The sequence below is a fragment of the Rhipicephalus sanguineus genome, unplaced genomic scaffold (genome assembly GCF_013339695.2).
Source record: "Rhipicephalus sanguineus isolate Rsan-2018 unplaced genomic scaffold, BIME_Rsan_1.4 Seq782, whole genome shotgun sequence".
Lineage (NCBI taxonomy): Eukaryota > Metazoa > Arthropoda > Arachnida > Ixodida > Ixodidae > Rhipicephalus > Rhipicephalus sanguineus.
Genome location: NW_023615978.1, coordinates 29,535 through 50,852, shown reverse-complemented (window position 1 = coordinate 50,852; position 21,318 = coordinate 29,535). Strand labels below are relative to the sequence as shown.

Below are 21,318 nucleotides of genomic sequence, written 5' to 3'. Positions count from 1 at the left end.
CCTGGCGGCTACTGGCTGAAGCGCGCCTAGTGTGAATTGCTTCCGGCGTCATCTACTAGCCACGTTGTGTTTGCATGTGCATGTGCGTCATGCACGTCATAAAAGGGCAGTTCCGTTACGTTAGCGCAAGTTTAGCTGCTCGTAAGTATGCCTAACACGATGTACAGCATTTGGCCTTGCTCGGCTGTATATGCATTGTATTAAGATCAGTGAGTGCCACTTTTGAGGAGGCTGTGTATTGTCATCGTTCCCTCCATTCACCACAGTCATTTCAGTGTGGGTGCCGCTTTCTGGTTCAGGTACATCGTGAAACGCACTTGGCATCATCCCAAATATGCGGAGTATTAGTGTGTGAATGCAGCGTTTTAGCGACTCAGTGGTAAACAAAAATAAGGTGCTATAGGCCATGCACTTTTGTACTGTTAAATGTATAACTGCAGCACTGTGGGTTATTGGTTATGCGATGAGCTTAAGTTGTGCTTAAGATGTCCTTTTATTGTACGGTCGTGGTCCTACTACAGAAAATATTTCTGTGAATGAAGCCTGACACATCGGTACTGAACTGGTCCGCTAAAAACAGAAAATTGATGCCACGGAACGGAGTTGCCATGCTTAATTTTAACTTGGGTCAAAATTTATGCAGAAACACCTGTGTGCTTAGATACAGGTGCGCCTTAAGGGGTACTGACACAAATTTTGCGGCCGAAATAGCCTCTGGATCGGATTCCCCGTGTACGTGGTGTACCATCTGCAAATATCGACAGCGAATAAAGCTTGGAAGGTTTTTTATATGAATTTTGAAGTTCGCGAGCGCGATCCAGCATTATAGGCCGCACCTGGTGCATTGACACCCTCGGAGGTGACCCGAGGTGACCCCCCTACTTCCCCTACGTAAACGTTTCAGCGGGTACAAGTTGATGACATCGTAGCCGCATTTCTGTTTTGACGCGCTTCCCGACGAATCGCTCCTCGCCAGCGGTCAACCTGAAGTGATTCACCACGTCGAAAATTCCTTCCATCTCCGCCGCAAGAAAATCGTCGCCATCAGACGACATGAGCCTGACGACAACAGACCGCGCGGAAATGCGTCACTGTTCTGTGTGCTCACGGACCGAGCGTTTTCACCACGCTAGGTGGTGATAGTTGCACCCGGCGGCTTATCGTTTTTGGGAGCTCTGTCAAACCGAAACTGAGGCTGTGTCGGTAATGAGGAGCTTGTAATTAATTATCTGTCGCGCACTGCAGCAAACGATGTGCCATGTTATGATTAACAGGCCCCCAGCAACACATTGCAGCAAAAAAACGCGGGGCGAAAATTTTTGTGTCAGGACTCCTTTAAAGGTACACTAAAGAGCAAAATGATTTTTCTCGTATTACTAAACTACTCTTTCACGATACCAAAAACTCAGGCTTGTGCGAGAAGACTCTTTGTAAGCAAAAAATCACGCGAAAGAAATGTGGTGGCGACGCCACCTGAAGTTTCCGCACCATTCGCCATGACATCACACATTTTGACGGCACCGACTAGGGCCTACATAATTCCTAAATGGTAAAAATGAAGTACACTGTCTTTTGAGGAGGCTATAGAGTTAACATACCAAGTTTGAGGAAATTTTGTTGAGCAAATGGCGCCAAAATACGATAAGTATGCTTTGAAATCCATGATGTCACACATGGAGATTTTGGCGCGAAATTTAAGAATGAAACTTTGAACTTCATTTTCTCCTATATTAATACACCTATGATGGCGAAATTAATGACATTATAGTTCTCAAAGTATAATGTATCAATCTAAACCGATTCATTGTTTCTCTTTAGTGTCCTTTTAAAGAACCCAGATGTTCAAAATTAATTCAGACGGTGTGCCTTACATTTATATCGTATAATTTTACACAAAACCTCGTTTTTCTTTACATCTTAGTGTGTGGTGTTAGATTGACGGAAGGCAGCAGACATTATTCGTTGGAAAAAAAAAATGCTTGTTTCCTAAAATAACCAGATCTTTGTTGCATCACTGTTGCATCATGACCATGTCCACTGACATGCATGTAATCAATCAGTGAGTGAAAGCTCTGTGCTGAAGTGTACCTTTTTATACTGTTACTGGAGCAAGAACAAGTGCGTACGGTTAAACGTCTCCATACCACTAAAGCGCTGTCAGCCACTTAGCTCCTGATAAACTTATCAACTGTCCTACATTTCATGGAGAACTGAATAAGAAAAAAAGAATTGTGTATGTGTATTTGTGCAAACAGTGCTATTGAACTCATGACACAGGAATACGAGCTTTCTTTCTTTTTGGTATCCAGATGAGCAAGAAGTAAATACTTCAGTAGTTCAGTCGCACTACAGCAGCGCGTAGTGCAACACAAGCTAAACACGTACAAATAAAACAACAAAAAAACGTCACATAGTGTGACAGCCCAGACTGTCACTCGAGCAAGCATCCCTTTCATTGGCAGATTGCACTTCTCTCACTAGTAATAGTAACGTTGGATGGGCTTCGTGCATTGATTTGGCAATGAAAAGCGTAGATATTACCAGTAAGATGCAGCCAACACATTTTATTCGCCGACAGTCGGCTGAAACCACTCATAATGAAGCGCCGCTAGAGTGTACTAGAATGGGGGAGTGGGTCCACTGGGGTAGGCGGCAAGCAGCGAGGGGCAAAAATCTCTGAAAATTTGTGGTGGCACTGCAGTCGCCTTCACCTGAAGCTGCCGTCTGCTCCGGCGGTTGGAGCAGTGGCCGTGGAGGAGCTCTGGCGAAAGTGCCAAGCTATTGTCTGCTCGACACGGCATTGTCTTTTCAACCCGCTGCCGCTCGCATGTTGTTTTTACCGTTTGTTCACTAGCTTTTTTCTTTTAACCTTGTTGGTGCAAAAAACAATCAAATTAAATGAAGGTAACACTGTCTTTATTAGCTACGAGCAGGGTATTTAGCGACATAAATGTATTGACTTCTTCTAATTGAATTATTCCCGAGACACGGTGCAACGCTGTCCACGACTTTGCACGAGCCCTGCGGGCTACGCTTGAGATGCGACTGATGCGCAATTGCCACGCTGCCACCGCGTGCGGCCATAACCATGCCAACAACAGTGATAACCATGGTAACCATAGTGACCTTCAGGTGAAGGTGATGGTGGCGGCGTCTGGATTTTCAGAAAAAAACGCCTCAGCGCGGAGCCGTGTGGACCAACTTCTGCATTCTAGTACACTCTAGTGTCGCTGTGCGGAACATGGGAGGGGCCTTTGCCCTGCAGTGGGTGTAGTCGGGCTCACGATGGTGACAAATAATGCAATATAACGCCAATATAACACACAGAAAACATAACACAAACAGTGTACTGCGAATGCGGTGTCGCCGACATCTGACTCACTACGAGGGTCCGTGGGAAATAGCCACAGTATCACATCCACTGAGCTGACCGTCAGCGAAGACGCAGAGCTGTTCTTCAAGTGCCCCCATAACCTTGCTCCTGCCAGGCAGTGCTGCTGGTGCCACCACGCAATACAACACCACCTTTCACTCGGCAACGTTTACTACGACTACAGGGTTCGTACGGGACCTTGAAAACCTTGAAAACCTTGAAAACCCTTGAATTGAAAAAGTACATTTTCAAAACCCTTGAAGGTCCTGGCATTGTATTGTGTCCTTGAAGACCCTTGAAATTTGGGACCAGTGCAGTGTAAAGTTCACAGTGCCACATGCTTTTTGTTGTAAATTAGTGTCGATGCGGCAAACTTGCCATTTCGGGAACAATACGCCGGCATGAGTTTGCATGTACTCTAATTCTTCATGCCTTGTCCTATCGTTCGTTTCACTCCACATTCGTCAGTGCATCTTGTCTCTCTCTTTCCTTATCCCCTTATGACTTCCCTCTTCTATCCTTCATTTATGCTGCTTTTTTCCCTGTCAAGCGAGCGATGCATGGTTAGTACACTGTAACAATGTCAAGCTTTGATAATACTGGAAAAGTCTCAGCACCTGTGCTGTACATTTGTTGTTTGTTATGAAACTACTTGAGATCGCATCAAGGCTACACTTTTGTATGGTATAATAATACAGTTAAAGCTCGATCTAACAAAACTTCATCCTACGTAGTTCCCAATCTTGCATTCCCTGGCAGGTACTCATAAGGTTCAACGTTGTCTACCCAAATTAACGAAACTGTTGGAACTAAAACTGATTTAACGAAGCTTTTTCTGAAATAAATTAGGGAAAAGAAGTGCTTATTTCTTTCTAATTTTTACACAGATGGGATTTTTCTTCGAGCGGGGGCTAGCGCTATTGCGTTAAAGCATCACTCGTAGTCATGACCCAGGTTTTATTTTGACAAAGCTGCATGCCGCCCACATGCACAGAACAGTAGACTCAACAGTCGCGCTGTTATGTACCAGGTAGGGCTACGAGTTATGGTGGTTTATCGATCCTGTCAATGCTCCCACAGGAACACTACTGTGTGCTTTCATTATTTTTTCATGATTTATGCGACAGATGACACTAATCGTCTCCTCACAATTTTTTTGCTCGCCCTGTTTGCAATTACTGCATTCGTTCTCCCTGTATTTGCATTTCGGCTGCATGTCATATTTCATGTGACTGTCTACCTGGCCTGCATAGCCTGGACCACATCTGTGAGGCTCAATGTTCGGTACACCTGAGCAGCTTTTCACATGAGCATGCATGGTTAGTGGCAAAAACAATGCCGTGGTAGATTTGGGTGTCTCTATACTACAGTTTTAGGTTTTGAAGGACTGAAAAGCCCTTTCTCAGTTTTACAAACTTCCCGATTTAGCAAAGTAATTTGAGCGTGGTGATGACTGTTAAATCGAGTTTAACTGTATACGTATAAGTTCTGTAAATTCAATTGAAACATTGTTGTAGTAAAAAATCATCATTTGGATGCCGTTTTTTTAGTCCTTGAAAAACATGTGATGGGCTCTTGAAATTTCTTGAATATCCTTGAATTTTCACCTTTGAAACCTGTACGAACGCTGCACGAATCCGCCGGACGCGCATGCACCATGAGGCGAGAACGACTTTACAGGGGGTGATAGCACCCCTGCAACTCCTTACAGAAGTGCTTGGCTCTTGTCTGAACGCATTGAGCTGCTTCACTGAACTAAAATTAATTTTGTGCTTATGATATGTCATGTGATGTTTTTCATCGGGCAATATAAGTAAGCAAGTGCGGAAATAAACATTATGTTGGAAGTTAGCGCCTGTGTTGCGCGTCCTCTTCTTGTGTCCCCATTCATTCAGCGCTACTTATCATCGTCAGTATGTACCAACAAGCCCAAATTTCAACAGTGCTGAGAAAAACAGCTTCCATTTCTCCCGGGACAAGACTGTTGCTGTAGTGTATTCTAAGAAAAGAGGCTTGCAGCCTCTTTTTCTTGCAGCCTCCAATCCTTGAACTGAATGAAACAGTATTACCAGTCAAACAAGAGCATGAGCATTTAGAAGTCATATTGATAAGAAACTTAACTTTCTAACACGCATTACTAGTCTAAAAGTTAAAGCGAATAGGGCACTCAACATCCTTACAGTTCTGTTGCGGAAGCGCTGGGGCGCTGACCATAAGTGCCTCATGCGCATCTATCGTTAATTGGTGTGTAGCAAATTAGATTATGGTAATGTAGTTATGGTGCAGCGAGACAGTCCTACCTCAAAGGCTAGACCCTGTACATAACAAAGGGATGCGCTTGGCAACCAGTGCCTACCGGACCTCACCGCTTCCCAGTGTCTACTCTGAGAGCAATGAACCGGCACTGGACGGCAGAAGAACGCAGCTAATGCTTACATATGTCCTAAGAGTTCGTTCATTGCCAAACCACATATGCTGCAACATTATCACTTACCGTGACAGACTACGCCATTGCACTACAAACCATATGTAGTAAAACCACTCGTGCTCGGGTTCGAAGAAAAATGTTGCGAGTGTAACGTCCCTACAGATGCACTTTCTGTTATTAAAAGGCCAAGAAGATTGCCTCCTTTGAACAACTTTACCGAATTTCTTAACTTCTCATTGACACATCTTAAAAAACAAAATACAGACGTGAACACACTTTACAAGAATTTTATATTGATGGTTTCAAGACTGCTAGATATGTCGGAAGCAGTGTGGTCCAATGTGCGTGAGAACGAACAGTCAGATTACCACAGTTTGTTTCAGTTTTTACGGCTGAGTGTTATGCCTTGTGGATGGCAGTAAAAAGGATTTAAAGTGCTAAATACGAGAAAACAATCATTTTTACGGATTCCTTGAGCACATAGAAGGCCCTCATACACGTTATCAATACGAACCATTCATTGGCAACATTTTACACACATTATTGCGTCTAAGTGAAGGACAAATTACTCGTGTCACATTGGGGTACCCGGAAATGAAATTAGTGTGCAACAGCAACGAAAGACTTTAGTATCTCAAAAGTAAATGTTCCTGTTGGGGATAGTATGCACGCAAATTATACAGCGCTAACATATAAATGGCAGCGGGAATGAAATATGATAGGCAACAATAAACTTTAACTAATCAAGCCATTCCTAAGTGAACGAAAGTCATGTTACCACCAAGAATGTTTTATCGAATTAATCCTTTGCCGTCTTCGAATTGGTGACACGCAAACCACCCATAATTGCCTATTAAAACAAAAACAGCAGCCAACATGTGATAAATGCGATGAACCGCTAACAGTGGTGCACGTTTTGCTTACGTGTCCACATTTGGAAGCACAGTGAAGAAAACATTTTCACTCATTGTACAAGTTACGCATTCCAGGTCACCCCATGCTCATTCTAGGAGATGATGCGCTTTTCATAACTAGCCACGCTTTTCATATTTTTTTGTTTCTTTTGGGAATGGTCGGTTTTCTCTTTTTGGTCACTGTATAGTATATGTTAATTTTCATAATAAATTAGTTTATATTCATTTGCAATACCGCAGGTTATAAAATACACCATGCAGATTCTCCTTTCAGAATTGTCTAAGTGGTGCCTAAATGTGTGCTACTAATGATTAGTGTGTAAACGCCCTCTCCATCATATTAATAGAAGTAGAATTTTCCCATCTCATCAGCACTCTGAGGGTGTGTCTTATGGCACTTGTTTTCTCACCCCTTGTTTATCTTAAATCTTGCTTTTTTGCTTTCTGCCCTTGACAAGACAAGCTGGATCAGGTGACATATATATATATGTATGATTTCCCTCCCAATAAATCGTAGGTGCGAGTGTGCACCTGCCATATTCTGTTAAAAATTAACGAGTACCAGCTAGCCCAATTATCTGTGCTATTGCTACTAATGACCTGCTGTTTCGTTACTCTGTGATGCTGTGTTGACGTGAGTAGTGCACGTGTTGTTTCCCGAATATGTGCAGTATCATGCACTTGTATTTCCCGCACTTTCACTGTAATGCAGCCTGGAATGTTATTGCGGGGCAGCTTCAGCACGCTGCCCTGAATTTTTGTTTTGGAGTGTTAGCATTTGGAACAGCCCAACTCCTGATGCATCTCGCGACCAGCAAAACCCATGTGGTATTTGGCATTTTCGGGAATAAGTTTTGACTAAGTTGGAATGTGCCTCCTTGTTAGCTTTACATGTTTTCCTAGAGAGGGATTTCATGGAAAATGCTCTCCTTATACTTTTGCTTCTGCTGCTCGTGCTATGCATTCATGTGTTCCAGATATATTGGCACTCTGCAGACTTGGGTGTTTAGCCCAGTGGGCGAGACACTTGACTTCTGTGTGTGGGGGCGTAGCTTTGAAGCCCAGCACCACTAAGAAAATTTTGTTTTATACGTTATTTCTTTGGTGAAATTTCTTTCCTGTGATGGACAGCGAGTTTTCTCGTTGAGTCTGCATAGGAGTGCTTGCGCATTTAAAAGATGTATGTGTATGCTGTTGGCTTTGGGGTTGCACAGATTAGTCAGGCATCAGTGTCTTTTGTGTTTTGTGCTGGCTTAATAATTACATGAGATTAATGCACAGCAAATGTCCCTATTGCCAGGTGGCAGAGGAGGCGCCCCTGGACTCTGGATTGCGTGACCAACTGACGTCCATCTTTGAGACGTTCCTGCGGTCACGGGGTGGGTCAGCCAGCCTGGACGCCTTGTATGGGCACCTGACCTCGCGCTTCAGCCGCCACCTACTCACGCATGATGCAAAGTCCGCAGGACCTGTCGGCATTCCTACGCATGAACACCCATCGATTTCAGGCAAGCTACGAACATTTTCAGTTGTTAGGCATGTTCATTGTTGTTGACATAACGTTGAAATGCCTGTTTCAAGTTTGTGGCCGCGTAGCGAATGGACGCCAACAAGAAAGTGGTTTGCAGGAGAGTGCTTGCCACGTGGAATGCGGGGGCACGAGATAGATAAAAGAAATAATCTGGACAAGCTGAGGCATTTGGCCTCTATCTAAAGGCTTGCCCATCTACAATGTCAAAGCCTGCTCTTTGTACGAGAAGGCTGTCTGTGCTGTGACACAAAGGACTGTGGGAGGAGATGACAGTGGTCAGGTTGAGCACTAACTTTGAATGATCTGCTTGAAAAACACAATAACGCGAGAGCAAAATGTGCATGTTTGCAGCAATTACATTATGAGTACTGCATCATGTAAAAATACTAGAACATCCAGCAAAATACTAGAATCTAAGTGACACAAACCCTCTTTGAAACATGCGTGCTTGCGCTTGTCTATGTGTAAGTTTGTGTATGCAATGTCCGTGTGTTTATGCCTGTTATCGGCATGCTGTGGTAATACTCATGAGTACTTTCATTGAAGGGGCGCTGCACCACTTTTCTAAGTAATTGTTGAATGGCTTCATTAAAAGAGCCTATTGCCTCACGAATCGACTGTCACAAAAATGTTTCGAATCCATCAAGTACAAGTGGAGTTACAGGGGTTTGTCGCACACTTCAAGTGCTTTCCTTTCGTACCAGCGAGCGCGTTACAAGCTACACAGGGAGGCGAATGACAAGTGGGGCAAAGAGATGTATCTGTTCGTCAGCACACATCATGGCGTTGAGCACGTTCTTTTGTCTTTTTTTCTTCGAAGTGTGGTTTACTTTCAGTGAAGGAGGAATAAACTTTATTGATACAGTCGAACACGGATATATGAACCCACATATATCGAATTTTCGGCTATATCGAACTCGTAAATTATCCCCTTGAAAATCCTTTGTAAAAGTATAGAAATTCGCACGTCTATATTGAACGGTATTTTTACCCACCATCGGATATATCGAACGCCGCGCGACTGGAAGGCGCGCTTCGGCACTCGCTGAGCCCCGCAACTTTCGCGGCCGCGCCTCAGCCGACACCCGAAATGCTCGAAAGACGTAAGGGCGAGAGGACTCGGACTGTACTCCTGCTGGGCGCGTTCTCCAACTTGTGGAACGGCCTTTTGTTTCTTTGTTTTCTCTCTCTTTTCCTATGCTCTCCGCGTTACCGTCGGCTCGGAGAGCAGGAACGAAGGAGCTGGCGGCCTCCTCCTTTCGCCTTTTCTTTCTTTTTTGTTGCTGTTTTGTGAGTTTTGATCAGCCAATCACAGCCCGCCCCTTTCGTATTTGCTCAACCACCCACAGCTCTCGCCTTTCGTACATCGCTGCTGCCCTCGCAGGTAGCCCGGCGCCGGGTAGCCATCGCCGCCATCGCGACTGATCGCGAGCGCTTTGTTGGCGGAGTTCACCTCCGTGAGTTGTCGCATACCAACGCATTCCTCTTTTGCGTGCGTGCTCCCTGCGAGCTCGAAAACATTGAGCTGAAGTTTCTGCTGGCCAACACGACAGCGAAGCTGCAACTGCTCAACCAGGGCATCATCAAGTCCTTCAAGGTGGGCTGAAGGTTGACCTGTTTGGTGCCATTCAAATGGTGACGGGCGCCTGGCGAGACGTGAAGACGGACACTGTGGCCAACTGCTTCCGGAAGGCAGGCTTCGTGACGGCGGAACTTGCGGAAACCAGTGAAGACGGCGAAAACAAGCGCATAGATGACGCATATTCACGAGTTGTCGTCTTTCTTCCCGGCTGCCATTCCACCCGAAGCGTTTGTGGACGATTTTGAGGAAGCGGCCTGCAGTGTTCAGGCTGTTGCGAGCCTCGCTGACGAGGACATTGTAGCAGCGGTCGCAGGGACCCAGGATGCCCAGGCCGGCAGCTCAAGTGGCGACGAAGATCGTCTGGACGAGGCGGCATCTACACGCGGGTACTCCGCCGCTGAAGTGGCCCAGCGTTCGGCTCGATTCGCCGTTTTTGCGGCAACATGGAAGGAACCAGGCTGTCACACCTGGACAGCCTCGATAAGATCAAGGCCAACGTCTTCAACTTTATTTCGAAGACGAAGAAGCAGGCCAAGAGAAGCAATTTTTTTCGTGCAAATAAAACATTCTGTTGCATCGTGTGTGGAATTAGTTGTCGTCTTGAATGCGTGATTGTAGTGATCATCTGCCACTGGTAAGGTCGTGGGGCCTGTATTCTTTATTCAAATTTTTTATATATCGAACTAATTCGCGATCCCCTCGAGTTCGATATACCTGTGTTCGACTGTAATAAATGGGGTGGGGCATGGGGAGTTAGGCTGGACCAGGGGCCGCCCACTAGCAGACCAGTTTGCTGGCCTGGTCTGTATGTGCTAGTTTGTGCTTCTTAAGGGCCTCTCCCAGGCTTCTGGTGAGGGTGTGGGAATCGCGCGCCCTCCCTTTGGCGCCTCGTCCCAGCTAGCGCGCGTGTTGGCCCTGCGCGGCTCGAGCGCCGGGGACCGCCGTTAATCGGCAGTATGGCGACCACGGCGGGCAGCGCCAGGCCTCTTTGGTTTGTGCGAGCCATGTGTCGGCTTCCCGGTGCGCGGGCACGCGTCCGGGCATGCCTCGACATGCTCACATGCTCACGCCACCAAGCTAGCTTACGTCACTGCGCACGCCCGTCCTCATTGGCCGCCAGTGACAACCCCCTTCCCCCTTGAGCTCGCTTCTGTCTGGCGCGGGCTTGCCCGCGTGAGACGCACTCAGGCTGGCACGAGAGGTTGACGCGCTGCTCTGGCAGGCGGCTTCTGTCCGTGCTGCTGCCCTTTGTGGTAGTCGTAGCGCCGCTGGCAAGCGTACTCGGTCGGTCTTGCAGATTCCCTTTACGGCCTGCAAGCTCGTGACTGTCGTACTGTGCTGCATCTTGGGTTAATAAACCCTTGTTTGTTGACATCCTGCCTCGAGTGCCTTTTCTGCGCCGTGCCGGAGTCGACGAACCCGGCCGTAGCGTCTTTGTTCGCTCGGCAGTGGAGAACGTCGCGTCCCTTCACGGTCGCCTCGTAGGGTAAGCTTCGTGCTAAACCTATCTCCACAAGGGAGATGGCTGCAGAAGCTCCTCGGGGGACGGGTTGTTGGGGCACCCCCTAATTTGCGGTCTGTTCTGCCGGTGCTAGGCCACAGTTAATACTTTTGCAGCTTCTCATCTTTCATTATTTCAGCCAGCCTTCTCGGCTGAATATACTGTAACGGGGTTGTGATGTCAACGAAGGCAGCAGTCGGCGGTCCAAGATGAACTCTATTTCGCCGAACTTGTGGCTGGGAAACAGTCAAACTACAGCAATACACACTGCACACTGATAGCGGCGAACAGAGCATCGGCCGTCGATAATCTGCTCTGTGGTAAGGCGTCGGCTTTTATACATGCGACATCGACGTTCGAGTCTTATCGTTGGTGGCCCGCGTTAGTTCGAGAATATCTCAACTGTTCGCGTTTGCCGCGCTCAAGCCAGAGGCGTAGCCAGAAATAATATTTTTTCAAGGGGGGGGGGGGGGGGGGTTCAGCCATATTCATGTATGTTCGTGTGTGTGTTTGTATGTATGCATGTATATATTGCCGCATCCATATTTGTGTCTGTCTATACGCTGGCGATGACAAGGAAGACAACCGGTGCGCTCGAGAGGCGCAGCGGGAAAGACTGAAAAAGAAGACGTCTTGGCGGCTGCACGCCTTCAGCGCTATCTTGGAGTACGACACGCCGTACGCCTTTCTGAATAAAGCCCCGTGTTTTATAACCCGCACACTGGTGGAGGTGCGGGGTATAAAACGGGGGCACGAGAGAGTAGTTGCCTACGCTAGCAGAACCTTGTCCCGTGCTGAGTCCAACTACTCAACAACTGAAAGGAATGTCTGGCTGTCGTTTGGCAGTTGCAAAGTTTCGCCCGTATTTATATGGCCGCGCTTTCCAAGTGGTAAGCGACCACCACACCCTGTGTTGGTTGACCAACATGAAAGACCCGTCTGGACGTTTGGCACGCTGGAGCTTACGGCTTCAAGAGTACGACATGACCGTAGTCTACAAGTCGGGAAGGCAGCACTTAGATGCCGATTGCCTGTCAAATCACCGATTAAACCACCGAGCCCAGAGGATGATGAATGCGCAGGCTTTTTAGGAGTTGTCGATGCGGCTGTCATCTCCCGGCAACAGCAAGACGATCCGGAGCTCAACTCACTAATCGACTTCTTGAATGGACGAGCCACGAATGCGCCGAAAGTGTTTTCGAGAAATTTATCAGCATTCTACTTGCATAACGGATTCTCTATAAAAAGAATTTCTCATCAACAGGCAAAAGCTATCTGCTGGTAGTTCCGGAAAGCCTCCGCAAAGAAATTTTGCAAGCCTGTCATGACGAAGCCACGTCGGGCCACCTCGGTTTCACAGAACATTGACACGTATCAAGAAAAATACTACTGGCCAAGAATAGCAGTGGAGGTGAAGCATTAAGTGCGAACATGCATTGACTGTCAGCGGCGCAAGGTACCACCGGTCAAACCCGCTGGGCTATTACATCCCGTTCCAGTACCGGAAACTCCGTTCGCTCAAATTGGCATGGACCTTTTGGGCCCATTTCCAACATCGGAGAGCGGTAACAAATGGGTTATAGTGGCGACGGACTACCTCACCCGATACGCCGAGACCAAGGCGATTCCGAGCGGCACTGCAGCTGAAGCGGCCCGGTTCTTCATTGAGAACATCGTGCTGAGACATGGTGCTCCCGCGGTCGTGATAACAGACAAAGGTACCGCGTTTACAGCCGAGCTGTTGTGCACTGTGCTTACGCTCAGTGGTACAGCGCATAGGAAGACGACAGCTTATCACCCACAAACAAATGGACTTACGAACGACTGAACAAGACTATCGCCGACATGCTTTGCATGTACGTTGACGTGGAACACAAGAATGGGACAGGATTTTGCCGTACGTCACATTCGAGTATAATACGGCACGCCAACAAACAACAAAAATGACACCGTTTGCACTGATTCACGGCAGACGACTACGATGCTTGATCCTATGCTGCCTCATGACTGTGATTCAGAACGGACGCTGCAGATTTCACTGAGCGCGCCGAGGAAGCAAGACAGCTTGCCCGCGTCAGAATAACTAGCCAGCAAGAACTTGACGCAACGGTACAATCTCCGCCATCAATTCGTCACCTTTAAGCCCGGGGAAAGAGTCTGGGTTTGGTTCCCTGTACGACGGCGAGGCCTCTCGGAGAAACTTCTGCGCCGATACTTCGGACCCTACAAGGTTCTGCGCCACCTTAGCGACGTCACATACGAAGTCGTCGCTGACGGCTCTTCTTGTTCAAAGCGCCGCCAGCATCTGCCTGAGACAGTGCACGTGGTACGCATGAAGCCGTACTTTCTGAGTGATGTGACCGCCCACTCGCTAACTGCGCATGACTGCTACTTCGTGAGCATCGAGACAATGCGCTCGGGGGGAGGGTAATGCTGCGTCCATATTTGTGTCTGTCTATACGCTGGCGACGACAAGGAAGACAACCGGTGCGCTCGAGAGGCGCAGCGGGAAAGACTGAAAAAGAAGACGTTCTTGGCGGCTGCACGCCTTCAGCGCTATCTTGGAGTACGACACGCTGTACGCCTTTCTAATAAAGCCCCCGTGTTTTATAACCCGCGACAATATATACGTAAGCAAAATTGAAAATTTTCGGTTTGACCCCGCCCTCTTAGCTACGCACCTGGCTCAAGCCTATAAGATTAATCTGGAAGGTTCCCAGACATTAGGGCGCGGCTTGCGCAAGTGGCGGCTACGTGTGCAACGGACTGGTTACATAAGAATGACGAAAAGAAGCACGCGTGGCAATATCCAGCTAATCTTATGGTGCACACAAAACTGGCACTTTCAGTTTTGATTTCGTAGATGATGGGTGGTCTAACATTTTTGCTTGTATCTTTCGAAAGAAGCTGTGTAGACAGAAACTTTATTAAGCAAAAGGATGTGCGTAAAGAGCGCATTTAACAAGACCAAACACAGAAAATTACATTTTGAAAAAAATTTGCGTTTTCCATGGCCTCATACCTTGAAGCCATCATTTTCTTTCCCTTTCTGAACCCTTTTCCAATCTTTAGGTGTGCACATTTATTTTAATTTATTTTTGTAAGGGCTGCCACAGTGGCTCGGTGCTTATGGTGCTGAGATGCGGCGGTCGCATTTCGATGGAGGCAAATTGCTAGAGGCCTGTGCAATGCTTGTTGAAGAAACCCAGGTGGTTCCTCCACTATGGCATCTTTCATAGCCTGAGTCCAGCCAAGCCAACCATGCGCGTCATTCATTGATACTTGCCCTAGAGTGATCACTGGTTCAATGCAGATTCAGGCCAGTGTGGTGACACTGATCGAGAGGACACAACCGGAACCTGCCGCCACCCATCACGTGGCAGCATCCAGCAGAGGCTAAATCGCATATCCTCAAGGCAGTGGCCGACAACTCGGCCATGGACCACAAGATGGCTGGTGTCAACTCGGCACGTGAGCAAGACCAGACCCTGGGCGACATGCTGCGAGGAGTACGTGTCATCACCAAGGTGTGTTTACTCCTTCTCAATTAGCATGGTTCACTTGTAAAGCATTGAGGCTGTTATGATTCAGCAAAAGAATGCTTCCTTGAACAGATAAGTTAGGGCTTTTTGAGTTCCATTTAGCCTTTTAGGGCTCAACATACACATCACCACGCACTTCCGGTTGATGGAAAATTGGGTTTTTGACCTGATGTTAAATTTTGGTGATGAGCATGTGTGCTGGGTGGAAAAACCACTACAGTCGAGCCCGACTATATCGAACCCGTTTACATCAAATTATCCCGTATATCGAACAATTTCTAAACACGGTAAATTTACATTGAGAATATATAGCAAAAGTTACTGTTAAATCGAACGAAAATAGCAACGACAACCGATATATCAAACTCCATGTGCCTCAAAAGTGCCCCAGCAAGTTGGCTTTCCCTCGCGGGTGGCGGGGAAAACTGCTGGCGCCACCCTAGAAAAAGTGGTTTAGACCCGGTTGTGCACGTGTGAACACCCCCTGCAAGAAATGATCCTGGCCCGCTCGCAGCGCTTACAGCCAATCAGGGCCGTCGTGCTTTCTCCGAGGTACAGAGGCGGTAGAAGTGAGCGCCATTTTTTTCTTTCTTTATGCTTGTGTGCCTGCTGTGCCTGTTTTCCTCGAGTCCTCATTCAGCGTGGTCCGTGCTGGTGGTGTTGCCTGTTGGTGCTCTGTGAACCTTCGTGTCGGCAGGGAGCTTAAGATCGACTTGCTCGGAGCTCTTTCTATGTTGAGTAGATCGTGGACAGATGTCACGAAGGAGACGATCCAGAACTGCTTTAGGCGTGCCGGCTTCCGTATGCCCGGTGATGACACCCCAAATTCCGATGACAGCACTGAAAACACCGCAGGTGTTTCCACCGAAGTTTGGAGCGAGCTGGCAGAGTTCCCGGGAGCTATCGACGGATCGACATTCGACGAGTTCGTCAGTGCGGGCGATGATGTCGCCATCATGGGTGAGCAAAGATGAGGACTACGTTGCAGCGTCGTCCGACCACGGGCCAAAGCGACAACAATAAGGAAATTGACGATGGCCCATTGCCTACATCTCCGAAGTGATTAGTGCACTTGCGTTGGTCCGGCGCTATTGCGTGAATGTGGAAGGTTGCAGCCTCAGCTGCTCCGACTCGTTGGACAACGGAGGAGTGCGTGTGTGCTGTCGCAGGCAGCGAAGGCGTTGACACAGAAGAAAATCCAGGACTATTTTGTTCCAAAGTAGGGCACGCAAGTAAGCCACCATATAATAAAGTACTTTTTATTGTTATGTGCCTTTGTGTCAAATCCTATAGCGGGCCTATCGAATTATGCCATATATCGAACTATAAACGTTTTTTGGCGAGTTCGATATACCCGGGTTCGACTGTACTGCCTTTCAGTCAGCACACTCCAAATTGGTGAAAAGTAGGAGGCTTGTTTTGTTTAGGAATGCCTTGTCAAAGCCATCTTCCCATCTAATGAAGGAGGCAGTGCAGCTTCAAAATCACAATGCTTATCTCTAGTGGGCTATCCGAGCATCTTCAAGTTTCGTGCAGAAGTGCTTCTCAAAAAACTCGTGCAGCCACTGCAGTCACAGCCAATAAACAAAGAAGAAGTGGCTATTCCATATTCACAAGGTGGCACATAACCTCAAAAGAATTGCTCGGAAATTGCAGGTTTCAACAATATTTCGGCCCCACGAAAGTTAGCCTCTTTGTGTAGCTAAATCAACCCAACAGAGGTGGTGACGAAACACCGCGCTTCTTTTCAAAATTGCACAGTTGGTGTAGTGTATGCAATTCCGCTTCGTTGTGGGAAGCACTGCCAGTGATTCCACTCCTGCGCCAACTGCGCCAAAGTGTGCCAAATGGGATTTACTGCTCCATCCTGATAATATCGACGAAAATGCACCAAACTGAGCCAGAATCTCGGGTTTGGGGGCGTCTATCGCCGGCAATCGCACCGGCACGTCGGAACATATTCAGTTCTATTTTGGGGCCGCCAAAGTGGCAGCCACGGATCAAGAATTATTCCGCTGAATAAAAAGCGCTTGCGTGTGAATCCCGAGTAATCCACGATGCCATGCACGCAGCTCTGTTCTGCAAGTCGGCTTGACAGCAAAACACACTCTCCGCAGAGGCTCGGGACATCTAGGCCTATCGGCAGCGAGACAGTGTGGCGGCGATTCATCGGCGGACGTCGTCTGTTCCAGAAACGCTGCTGATAGCTCGTTTCAAGCGTCGCACGGCACGGAAGGAAAACAATGTTCAGTAATAACTACATGCATGCCGCTAAAATGTCCATCACTTCTGTTTCTGGACATCGCGGAATGAAATCTGGGATCGCTAGCAATAGATATATGAAAAATATCGAATTTTCCGTGCTTCGCGTCTATGGAAGAGCACGTGAACGGTGGGAACGCATTGACACTCTTCCTAAGGTATACTTATCCATGGATCTTCATCCGGAAGAGCTTTTTCGTAATTTCTTACACCAGCACATCCGAGTTTGTAATCACTCTGACGTAAACACCCTTTAAAAGGCCCTGCTCTTTCGAGCTCATGAGTGCTAGGGTTCTAATTCGAATTTTTGGTTGCTTTTTAAAAATGTCATCTCGTTAATAAAAGCATGCCTCCTGGTTGGAGCAGCCGCAATTGCGTTTTAATATTCGCAATGCCCACGAACTATAGGTGGCGCACCGTGCTTTTCAAGATGGCGCCAGGAGGAGGGTCAACCGTTAGTTAGCATAGGAACAGATAGGACGTGCGGACGTACGGCCCGAGCCACTTTCACCAGATGAAGTATGAAGTCATGAGCTGTGCTGAAATGGATATGAGACTAAAATACTTTCCCAAACCATGGAAAGTGCTAAGTACTCGCCACCTAATTATTTGCTGCGGTGTGAAAGGTTACATTTCAGCTCCGTTACCGTGCATAACGATGCTTTGCGAAATCCTGTGCGTGCTACATAAAACTGCATGAACTAGAATTGACGTATGAGATGAACGGCACTCCGAGGTAGTACGTACCGAGCCTGCCTGACGGATTTGCCGCAGTAGTAGGCCGCCAGCGAGTAGCGTCATCGCTGCAGCACGGGACCGCACGTTTAACGTGGTTATGGTTTGCAAACATAATGCGCCGTCGTCATTACTTGCGCAGTCGGGAACGCGGTATTACGTCTTCAACGAACAGAGCTTTAACATCCATTCAGTAGGCTTGTGTCACAGCCAGTCCAAGACTCTAGCGTGTGCAATTCACGTCACTCGCATGTTGCAGGTTCGTCACCATGACCAAACATGAATATCGAAAAGAATAACACGTTGCTTTCGCAACGTCGAAGAACTTAGCCGAGAGGCGTGGATTGTGGCCGTGACTGCACGTTCCATCGCTCTAACCATTTCGCTTCGCTGTTCGAGCTCGATTGGTTGGCGGCATTCGGCGCTCCATAATCCACAATAATGTGATACATGCAGTGCACAATAGGAACTATGCTTTTTTTTATATCGCTCAAGGATATATACATTAAATACAATCAAGTGACTTACGAGCGTGAAAGAACATTACGCACGAAGGGACGTGAATGCAGCTCGCTCCTCGTGAGTTAGCAGCTGATCGTTCATCGTCGCTGTCACTCTCGGTGCTTTCACAGTACTACGTCCAGTGAAATCCTTGTCGTCAAGATGGTTTTTTCAACATCAGCTACTGAAAGCAATTTCTCCGCCGAACGACTTCGACCACTCCGCGTCAGCACGTTTTCAATTAGGGACGTCGGGTGCGGAGAACATCTTGCTCTCAGACCGGTCAACAAGCAAATCGCTTGCATGTGCTGCCACCTATCAACAAACATAGAAAAACAGCGGCGCAGCGGTGGCTATGAAGTTCAGAAAAGTGGTAAGTTGGGCTAGTTGGTAATGATCCATCTTAATGTAACTGCGCAAAAAACGGACAGAAACACAAGGGCGAGAAAGACAAACAAGCGCAGACTATCACTGAAGTTTTATTGCAGAACGAGGCAATATAAGGGCAGGAAAAGCGAGAGAGGGCAAAAAAAAGGAGACAAAAGGCACGAGGGACCAAATCAACAAAAACATTGGCCACATCAGGCAAGGCACGCCCGTCATACAAAACCAAGATAACTTAACTCTTTATCATGTATGGTGACAGATGGAACACTGACCGAGGAATCAGAATTCTTTGAATATGCGCGCCTCAATTAGTTCCGCGCTCTTTGGTTCTTGCCGGAACAACAGAGGTATCACCAAAGAGCGGAGTGCAGCCGCATTTCTTACAGTGGGCTGCTAGATGAAGACCGGAGTGGCCTTTCAGAGAAATAAATGTTCTCGAAGTCTAACATTAAGGCAGCGACCTGTTTGTCCCACGTAAAGTTCTGCATGTCAAGGGTATGGAATAAAACACCAGTGATACAAGATACAAATTATTAACATGACTAACATTACATGTACCTTGCCGAACATTTTGCTGATTTGCGATTCGTCTGTCTACTTTGGGCGCATAAAGTCGACAACTTGTTCCTGGCAGATATAACCACTTGGACGTCATATCTTGACGCAACCTTCTTTAGGCGGTGGGTAAAACCGTGAACATATGGCAGAACAGCAAATTTCTTATTCTGCGCCTTCTCATCCAAGTCGCGACCATCACCAGGACTCTCTTTATTTTCTTAATCAACTTTTCGCAGACCTTTAATAATACGTCCCGTGGAAAGCCTGCCTGTCGAAGTTTTTTCACCTGCGCAGAAAAACTGCTTTCAACCAAATGCGTGCAGGTTTTCTTCAGTGCAGAGGTAAACATGAGAGTGCAATGGTATTTTTTACCAGTTTTGTGTGACCCGATTTATAGTTTAGCAGAGGTTTCACAGACCTAGGGCGTAGCACCAACACACATGCTTAGACGAAAACTGCAGCTGCAGATCCAAAAATTGGATACATTGGTCTTTTAAGTATTCCGAAGTCGGACTCAGACTCACTGAAATTTTTCTCAACCGGACTCACTCGGACTCAGACTCACGAAATATTACTGAGCCTGACTCCCAGACTCAGACCCGCGGCTCGATCTGAGTCTGAGTGAGTCTGAATGAGTCGACTCATGAGTGAGTTTGCCGACCTATGGTCACCAGCGCTCACGAGCTTTTACCCGCGACTAGAATGCGCGGGTGATTTTATCAATTTGGACTTTATATGGAAATTACGGCAGCAAAAACCCATCAAGAGTGTCCATATAATTGCTATCACAATAACAATTTTTAAAAGTTTAGGAGCCATTCCACTCTGTGAAGTGGATAATAAGCAAAGCTGTTTCGTGCACGCCACAGAGGTGACATGGTGGAGGCAGTTTGGTAGTAAGGCCAGGTTGTTAACGGCCAGGCTGTTAACGTTCAATACGCAATATTAATGCAAAAGCCTTAGTGCTTCATCAAACACGAAAATTGACCGTCGTCAATTGATTCATGCGAAAAAATCATCATGTGATGGTGTCATCATCACGTCATAGATCGTCAAAACTTGTGTGTGATCATGGTGTCATATATCGTGATGTCACATGTGATGATGACATCGTCGCTTTCCACTGCTTGCGTGATCGGTGCGCCGATCATGGAGGTAGTGCAAAACCAGGTGAGGTGCAGAAAGCTTGCGGAGAGAAAGGGGGAGGATCAATACATCGATCGAGAAGAAAAGAGGGAAATGCATTAGGGACAGTGTGGCTCTTTGGCATTGAGGCACTGCTCTACATCACGCGTTTTTTGTCTACCATGTCTGCTGATAACCACATAGATGTATTTAGAGTGTTATATCATAAAGTGCAATTGTATTGATTCGGTATTCTGTTTATTTGCTAGCGTCGAAAATATTCACCGAAATGGTTAATCCAGAACACTTAACTGCATGAGTCCTTATTTTTTCATTAGCGAGTGAAGTATGTATGCTTACTCCATTTTTGCGAAGGAATTCCTGAAACGGAGCCTGCAAACCTGGTACCATTGTCCGTCACCACTTCAACTGGCAGACGATAAGAGGCGAACACAGAACGGACAACTTCAACTGTTTTCTGCGCAGTTGTACTGGACATTAGTTTGACTTCCACCACTTAGAATGCGAGTCAACCATGACCAGAAAGGATTTGCCATCTTTTCCCGCGAAGTCCATGTGTACGCGCTCCCAGTTGTTGGAACACCACATCCATTGCTGCAATGGTGCGGCTGGAACTGAAGCTTGCACGCTGTCAAATTTCGCATTCTTTTACACACTCCTCAAGGTCTTTGTCAATGTTAGGCCACCACACAATTCCGCGAGCAAGCATCTTCATTTGGTAATTCCAGGATGCTCTTCATGCAACAAGTCTAAGACGCTCTGTCGCAATGAACTGGGGATCACTACACGGTTATTCCAAAGAAGACAGTCCATATCTAATGAAAGTTCATACCGTCTGATAAAATATGGCTCTAGAGT

The 21,318-nt window shown here is 47.1% G+C and overlaps 1 pseudogene; it reads left to right on the top strand.

Annotated features, from left to right (window-relative positions):
• The window catches only part of LOC119378326 (egalitarian protein homolog), a 51,325-nt pseudogene that overhangs the window by 11,545 nt on the left and 18,462 nt on the right, over nucleotides 1-21,318 (top strand).